The sequence below is a fragment of the Micromys minutus genome (genome assembly GCF_963924665.1).
Source record: "Micromys minutus genome assembly, chromosome: 33".
NCBI classification, from domain to species: Eukaryota; Metazoa; Chordata; class Mammalia; order Rodentia; family Muridae; genus Micromys; species Micromys minutus.
The window spans coordinates 4,721,369-4,730,481 of NC_137968.1; positions in this window are offsets into that span (position 1 = coordinate 4,721,369).

Consider the following 9,113-nt stretch of genomic DNA (forward strand, 5'->3'; position numbering starts at 1 on the left):
TCGGCTGGGGCGAGGTCGCCGGGAGGCAGGCCACGCCCCAAAGCTGGGCGCTCCCGGGGCGGCGGGGCGGGGAGGGGCGGGGCTGGGGAAGCCTCCAGGCCGCGCCCCCAGCGCCCCTGTTGCTGGGGAGAAAAGCGCGCCCGGCCCCGCCCCGAGCCCGCGGGCGCAGCGCCCTCTGCTGGTGAGGCCTCGGAGCTACGCACAGACCCGGTCAGGACCTTAACGCAGGAGAAAAAGGAAGAAAATAGCTGAAAAAGGGACATTTTGCGTGCGTGCTGCGGGACATTTTGAAATGTGAAGAAGTCATAATGCCAAATTTTTTCTTATAAAAAAATCTCTCTGAAAACTTATATGTATGTTTTTGTTTTTATACAGGGTCTTCTATGTAGCCCAGGCTGGCCTTGAACTCTGGATCCTCCTCCACTTAGCGTCTGAGCGCTGTGATTACAGGTATTTGTCATCGGACACTCCTAGATGATTGGTTTAGAAAGAATGCATGGACGTTTCTAGTCAATGGATGCTCAAAAACATGTTTCTATAGAAATAGGATCAACCCTTACCCAGACGGGACCACCATTTTTACCATACTTAATGTTGCCTTTGTGGTTCCTTGGCGGTAAAAGACTAGAATTTGAGATCAGATGGATCGGGATGGAGGCGTGTTCACAAGTGACCATCAGATGCCCTTCTCCTCACAGCGTCTGGGACAACGCCCTGTAATCAAACACGCCCCATTTCTGCAGCCGAAGGTAGAGTGTTCCCACTGAGTAAGGCAGCTGCATGTCAGTTCAGGGCAGATGGGTTTCCACAATAAAGACGGCTTTTTGTTTCCCAGAGTATTTTTGCAGCCTGGAACTGGGGTGGACCTATATAACTTCCACGCCCGTGAAGAGGCAGATGGGGTGAGCAAGCCTCCAGCTTTTCAGCTTGCCCCGTGTGTTCTAGTGCTGGCTAGGTGTGTTACTGAGGGCAGGGTTCGGTTGGAGTTTGGGAATGTGGACAGACTACTTCCTCCACTCCCCGCCTGTCACTTTGAAGTCAGTAGACCCCTGGGTTCCCTTTGGAACTAACGCTGGTGCCCTTGTCTGGGCGTTTGAAGGAAAGCAGTGTGATTTACTTTCCTTGAACGGGCTGCTAGCTTGGGCAGGGCCTTCCAGCCGGGGGCCCAGCCCGATCTCTCCACTGGTGAGGCCGTATTTCCAGCAATAGGTTTTAACACTGGGTTCTCCCAATGCACCCGGTAAGAATGACAGATATCCCAAATAGTTCGGGAGCCTCAGGGGCTTACCGGCTCCCCCCCCATTCCTCCCCCCGCCCCCCCCATACACTAGTATATTCAGTTAATCATATGGCTTCCTGGTGTGCTTTTCCTATTCATACTCAGTGCTCTCTGCACTTAAATATTTTACATTACTAGACGTGAGTTTTTATTTTTCCTCAGTCCTCTTGTTGGGTGTTGTCCTTAAAACTTGCAAGAGTTTTACAGATATGTCTGATATGTGTGCCGGGCCAAATCTTTTCCCGACTTACCCCTCCAGATGCTCGCACATCTTCAGATGCTTCTCCAGATCTTTGGCGCACTCCGAGGTCGGCGTTCTACCGAACCTGCGATGAAGTCTTTGTATAAAGAGTGGGTAGATGTCTGAAAGCCTCAGTCATTCCAGACAAGCGCCATTCGGTCTTGGGACCCAGCAGCTAAAGAGATGAGGTGCAGGGAGAGGGGTGTACCAAAAGAGCCCGCCACTTCTGTCCCATGCCTCGATGTCTCCTCAAAAGGGTGACGCTGGGGATTAGGTGGCTCGGTTCAAAGCACATGCCATTCTCACGACCATTAGGGAACCCCATTTCTTCTGGCTTTCACGGGTTACCACACACACACAGTCATGCCCAGATGCACATAAATTCACACAATTAAAAATAAAAAAAAACAAGGGGTTGGTGAGTGTGGGAGGTGATGGGGTGAAGAACTCTGGGAGGGGGTTATCGGGAAGGGGGCACTGTAAATAATTTCACAATAAAAATGGAAAGTAAGTGAAGGTACACAAAAAGCAGTCTCTATCAAGATTGCATTGGTGGAACGCATTGGTGGAGCAGCACCGTAGAATGCACTCCTTTATTCAACTCTGAGATGCAATTGTTATCTGCCAGCCTTTGGCTTTCATGTCCCAGGGCCCTGCCTCACATCCCCCCAGTCTGAGCAGCTCAGGACCTGAAGCTGACTTCACACATCCCGCCAGAGTGAGGCAGGAGCAGGGTTAGGCGGCAGGCTCCGGACTGGCATAAGCCAGCTGCTGCCTCTCCGCTGGCCACATTGGCTGCTGGGAAGGCCCCGGGCTTGGGTGAACAATCTCCACCCCAGGACGTTTTCTTGCAGGGGAGAAGTGTACACAGCCTGCTCTTGGAGGACAGTTGCCTTTCCCCCAATACAGCATGCGGGGGTTTAATCACCTACATCTGCTCTGTCCAATTATCTGTACCCCATCAAACACTCGCTCCGGCAGCAAAGAGACTCACAAGTGTCCAGTCTTGCTTTCCATCGACGTTTTTTTCTTTAGGAATTCTGACTCAACACAATCTGGCCACATTTGCTTGAGTGAGGGGCTTTGCCCGTCTCTCCATCACGGCAGCTCCACACCCGTCTGGTTGGCCAGTCTACACCATTCGAGTCTTCCAGAGCCTTTTCTACCTTGCAAAGCTCATTCGGACTCGGCTCCGTACAGTGTCCTTTATTTCTCCATGCCACAGTTCATGTGAAGGGTCAGAGGAGGAGGACTCACTGTGGCTGCTTTTCTACCTTCACCATGTGAGTCGAGGGCATCAAATTGGTGGCTAGTGCCTTTACCTGCTGAGCTATCTCACCAGCTTTAAGTTCTTCTCTTATGGAAACAGTCCTGTCAGGACCATCAGATACCACGGCCACAAATGTTGGGGATGTAGTGCCGTGTGGTAAAGGCAGTAAAGCCTTCGGTGTCTCAGCCACTGATATTCATGGGGACTCAGTTCGTGACAACAGAAGTGTCTGTACACTTGCGTTAGTTCCTTTCTGCTGCTGGGACAACCCACTGTGACCAGGACAGCTTTGAAGGACAAGTGTATTGGGGTGAACTGAAAGTTAAGAGGTTATACTGCCTAGGAGCACAACTGGAAGGAGGGTGGAAGGAACTACGTTCTCTCAAAACCCACCCCCAGTGACACACCTAAACCTCCCCCTAAAGGCACCAGCGGCTGGGGCCAAGTGTTCAAATGCCTCAGTCTATGGGGGACATTTCTCATTCAAAGCACAAGAGCTCAAAAGAGCCAGCCCATCAAAAGCAAATTAAGTTCCCTTCAGCTTGCCTCAGACTGCCTTAAATAGTTCTTTACTTAGGTTCTTCAGCGCCCCCTCTCCCAGGGCTCAGACTGATTCCATCCACTCCCAGGTCCCACAGTCCTACTAACTAGGCTGCACTTCGTTTGGAACTCTTTCCCCGCTGGGCAGCACAAGTCCTTAACCCCAGCACTCTACCAAGGAGAGCGAGATGAATCTGTGAGTTCAAGGCCAGTACTGTCTGCAGAGTTACATAATAAAGACCCTGTCTCAAAAGAAAAAAAAGTCTTTCCCTATTCAAGCATTTCAGGGGCAGTATGAACAGCGTCTCCCTGGTTGTCATAGATTCCCATGCTGGTCTACTCCGCAAAGCCCTGTCTGCACACTAGGAGCTTGGCCTGAGTGAGGGGCTGGCTGCCTTCTTTTCTTCCCATAGGTTAAGGCTGTGGATACCAAGGACTAGCGTAGCTCTCAATGGTATTTCCGACCCCAATCTTAAGAACCCCTAAGGAAAATAACATCAGATGTATACCTCCAGCTCAGCCTCCTTTCCCCTTGCTAATCCAGAAGCTAGTGCAGACAACAGCATCTGCTGTCTTCTGTGCATCGTTGAGCAAACTCAGGGCAAGCTCCTTAGCCTCAGTTGCGTGCCTTACCTCTCAAAGTCTACAACACAGATGCTACGCCTGCTTATAATTATATATCATCATAGGTAATTAATTATATCTGCTCCTGTGTATACAAGTCACAGATATTGCAAAATGTTCTCTAGCACGTCAGCCACCCGAGCTCATGTGGCAGACCTCCATTTATCGAGGAGGCGCATAGAAGATTGTCACTGTGGACCTCCCTACAGGGACAGCTCCATCCTTGGATTGCTGTGTTTTGGATGCATGTCTTACGGTTGCCCAAGGCATCTTTATCTGTTATGTCCTTGTTTGGGTGTCCTGTTTGGCCTCTAGGGACGCATCACCAGATGTCTATTTACCCCAGGTACAGCACTAACAGATCAAATAAACCTATCCAAGTCCTGGCATGGCCCGGGGTCCTAGAACTGTGGGGGAGAAGGGAGTGAAGAAAGGACACACAGACGAGCCAGGACTGGGTGGACTGGGCTCCGATGGAGGCCAAAGGACCCTGGAAGCTCAGCATGTTTATCATATGCGGTGGTATGCATGCATCTGAGTAAGGAGTTACTCTACTCAAACAAGGTGGCAGGGTTTAATATACGCAGCTAAACAAGGAGGCGGGTATAGCTAATCACAGCAGGAGTCGTCTCTGTAGGGGAACAGTTGTTCACACTGTGAACGTGGAGGCTATTATTTCTCTTTGAGAAGAAAGCAATTCAGGCTACTAAAGTCATGCGTGGTACAATGTCTGACTCCTCACCCCATCTCCAGACTTTCTCTACTCCACTCCAGTCTTTCTCCCCCTAGCACTCCTAGTTGATTTCAACCACCATGCATCTCTGCTGGAAACCTGTTCTCCTGTTATTTGTAGCAGCAATGGAAGCCATCAGACATCTATTGAGCTACACAAACTACAAACGCCATCCTTTTAGCTCCTTCTTTACCTTTCTCTCTGCTTCTCATCTGAGCTCAACATATAAGAGCCAACCAGGGTCCCCAGGCTGCCAGTTTACAGAATCACAAGGCAGCTCTGAAACACACCAGCCCCACTTCTTTTAGGTTAAAACTGGACGTCCATGAAAAGACTTGGGGATGGTTTGAATGAGAATGGATGCATAGGCTTGTATACTTCCTAGCTAGTGGAACTGTTCGGGAAGGATCAGGTATGGCCTTGTTGGAGAAGGTATGTCACTAGAGATGGGCTTTCAAGTTTCAAAAGTACATCTTCATTGGCCTTTTCTCTTTCTCCCTAGTGCTTGTGGATCGAGATGTGAGCTCTTAGCTACCGCTCCAGTGCCATGCCCGCCTGTCTGCTGCCATGCTTCCTGCCACAGTGGATATGGACTCTAACCCTCTGGAATGGTGAGCTTTTATAAATTGTCCTGGTCATGGTGTTAGGTCAGAGCAGTGGAACAGTCTCTATACAGAACTGCCAAGTCCTTAATGATGCTTGCGGGTCTCTACATACCATGGTGTTGACTTCCAAAAACTCTTCGATTCCTTCCCAAGGTTTTAGCGCATTTGGTACTTTCAGTGAATTCTCCCTCCACTTTGGTTCTTCATTCACATCTCAGTGCAATTGCCAATTCCCCTGAAAAAGCTCATGACCAAGTGGAAGACCCCAGCATATGCTGCTTTTCAAAGGCGGTATCATGTAGCTAAGACTGGCCTTATCTGTGTAGTAGAGGATGCCCTTGAATTTCTGATCCTCCTGCCTTGGCCTCTTAGGGTTCCAAGTAGGCATCATAGCAAATGATTTGTGTGGCACTGGATGCTAAGCTCAGGGCCTTGCACGTGGCAATGGAGCAGTCTCCCATGAAGCACAGTTCTATTCCCTCTGCCTGCTGGCTCTGAACCAGGAGAGGATGGGGAAATAGTAGTACCCATTGCATCCAACCTCCCAAAATGAGTGGAGGTTGTGGCTCAGTGCTTTGCCCAGAATGTATAACTCCCTGGGAATATTAAAAAAGCTGCAGCCTGTCCTCAAGGACTTCAGAAAGAAGAGTCTTATCAGACTAAGCAGCCAACGGGTGGCACCAAGACGCAGTTTCAAGAGGGACAATTATAAGGGAGTGGGCGGGGCGAAGGAAAATTTGATGGGAAAGAGAAACAGGAAGAGAGAAATCAGACCTGACAGTGAACGGGCTCCATGTAGAAGGCCCAGTGATATAATAGGTCAAGGTAGGAAGGATGCCCAGGCCCAAGAGTTGAAGGCCAGTCTGGGCAAAATAGAGACCCTTTTTAACATTTCAAGACAGGGTTTCTCTGTGTAAGCCTGGCAATCCTGAAACTCACTTTGTAGACGAGGGTGCCTGCCTCCCAGTGCCGGACTAAATGTATGTGCCGCCATGCCTGGCTAGAGAAACCTCTCTGAAATGGTAGACTGCCCTAAAGAGTGAAGTACAGTGGGGAAACTCACTTGGAAACCACAGGCAATGTGGATCGCCGAGGAGCAAAGCATCTTGTGAACAGGACAGAGAGGCCATGCCTCACCTTGAAGCTGTATTTAGATGTGAGAAAGCGGCTTGGAAGAAACATCTGAAGTTTGACTGGGAAGCAGACCAAATGCTGTCAGACTTGGTCTCCTACAAACCCTGCTGACTCGACCGCTCCTATCAAAGTCAAAGGACTTCCCCAGTCAGAGTCCACCTGCTTAAATTAACCAGCCAGATTCCCCTTTACCCCAACAACAATGCCAGCTATTCCTTGATTTGCTGGCAACCCCCCCCCCCCCACACACAGAATGCACACAAACCTTTCCTCCTTAGGCCTGACTTTTAAAACCTTTGCTTACATTGTTCACTCTCTCTCCTGTGGTTCAGTACAGCTGAGTTCCCAGAGAGTTCTTGGTGAAAGGGAAACCTTTGTTTGCAATTTGGAGTTGCAAGTTATTACTACTTGGGGTGTGTTCTTTTGGGATGCAAAGGGCAGTGAGACAGAAAAATCTTCCTCTCCAAAACATGGAACGAACCAAAGGACAGGAGGCAGGGCACATATTAGAAAAACAACGTTACTAAGGACGTGTAAGGCACCAGTCCAGGCGCTGTACCAACGTGGTCTGGGAGCGCCATCTAGTGGAACTACCGGCTGCTGCTACATAAATACCCCTCGGAGCCCCAAAGCCAGCTTTTTAGTCATCTTTAGCAGGACCTTAGAAAGGATTTCTGCATGTATTTTTTCTTTGTTGCTTTATTTCGGATACACGACTTCTCTATGTGGTCCTGACAGGCCTGGGACTCACTCAGTAGAAAAGGCTGGCCTTAAGAGATCCACCTGCTCCTGAATTCTGAGATTAAAGGCACACCCAAGCTCTGTCCAGCTTGTTTTGCATATAACTTTTAAAGCCCACCCGTCACTAGTTTATTACTTCTTTACTCCTGCTTTGTTGACAGTCTGCGTAGTTAAAACTGGGTTGGAAGTGGCTATGTAGCCCAGGCTGGTCCCCCGAGGGCAGAGATTACCTATATGCCCTTACCTAGTTTCTACCTTAGATGATTTGGTGGTCAAAGCTTCCACTGTGTATTAGCTACTTCAGTTCTGTGGTGAGCCCCTTCCTTCCACACAGGCTAACTAATCACATGCACCTATTATACTCTCTTTCCTACGTCCTTTGTTTTTGTTTGGATATCAGGGGCTTCTCTGTAGCTCCGGCTGTTCTAGAACTCTCTCTGTAGATCAGGCTGGCCTCAACTTTTGCCTCCTCAGTATTGGGACTTAAAAGCTGCCACACCTGAGTAATTATTTAAAAAGCCCTGCATGTAGATGCCTATGTGCCAGAAGTTAGCACTGAGTATAAGCATTCACCTTGAGAAGTGTCTCTCACTAAACCTGGGCCTTGCTGTTTTATCTAGGTTGGACAGTTGGCCCTCGAGATCCATCTCCCCTCTTCTGAGCTGGATTTCTGTGACCCACAAGTCAAGAGACCTCCTCCAGGGTGTTCTGACCTCCACAGGCATGCACCTCCATTAGACCACAGCAACTGCACAGCTCTGCCCTGCACCTAGCAAGCCCTGGAATGGGAAGTCATTTTCACGGCAGGGGCGCTCTACTGACAGCAGCAAACCCTCTCCTCCTGCTGAGCTTCAAGAACGCTGCCAGATGGCCCATTACTGACAGTCCAGACTTGACAATGACTTTGCTCACCAGCTAACTTGCCAGGGCAGTTTTCCCCCAGTTGACAAATTATACTCCTGGCTGCTATTTAGATCCGTTACCAGATATTTGAGAAACATCTCCTAATGGACAACTTACTGAGCCCAAGTATGTTTTTAAAAAACCCGAAACTTACCCCAGAAAGTAGGTAAGACCACCACCCCTGGATTGGTGGATGTGGGGAAGTGTGGCTTGGCTGAACATCCTGCCCTATGGAGGCCTTCGGAAGGGACACTGGGGGTACTGTCTATTGCTGTCTGTGGGTAGGGAACCGTGGGCACTGTCCTGCAGGAGGAAGCACTGTCTTCTTGTAAAAGGGTGGTTTGCCTATACCTCAGGCTGGACATCTTCTAGTCTGGCCTTTTCAGGAATTTCCTCAAGGGAAACTAAACAGGTTGAAAATAACCATCTTTAAAGCTACTTACCAGACTTTTCAAACAAAGCAAGATACAGAACAAAATCCTCTAGCAAATGCCAGTTCAGAGCGGTTTGTTCTGGGTATGGTAGCACACATCTTTATCCCACTCAGGAGGCTCAAACTAAGATGTAACTACCAAGTCTGAAGCTACACAGTGGTGTTCAGGCCAGGCTGGGCTACAATTTCAAACACCCCAGATCTAGCCAAGAGCTTTTAATTCCCAGACAGGTTCACCTTCGCTAGGAAAGGAAGCTGCACTGCAGACTGTGCTATGGACAGGCTGTCAGATAATACGTGGCTAAATGACTGCACTTTAGGACAGCACTCAGGTTAACGTTAAGTCAGCTACTTGGCGGCAATGTACAGTAGGTCAGAGCAAAAGGGAAGAGCATGGCATGACTTGTCATTTTAACCATTTGTCAGACAAAGCAACTCCAACTCCCAGTGACTCAAACCTCAGCAAACTGCTAAATCCCGTTAGTTCCTATGCACAGCATTATCAGCATAGATACGTTAGCCGTCTGCCTCTGCTAGAATAGTTCAGAAACCACACGCCTATAAACTACTCTATTACCTAAACAACACATCCTGAGAAAATACTAAGAGT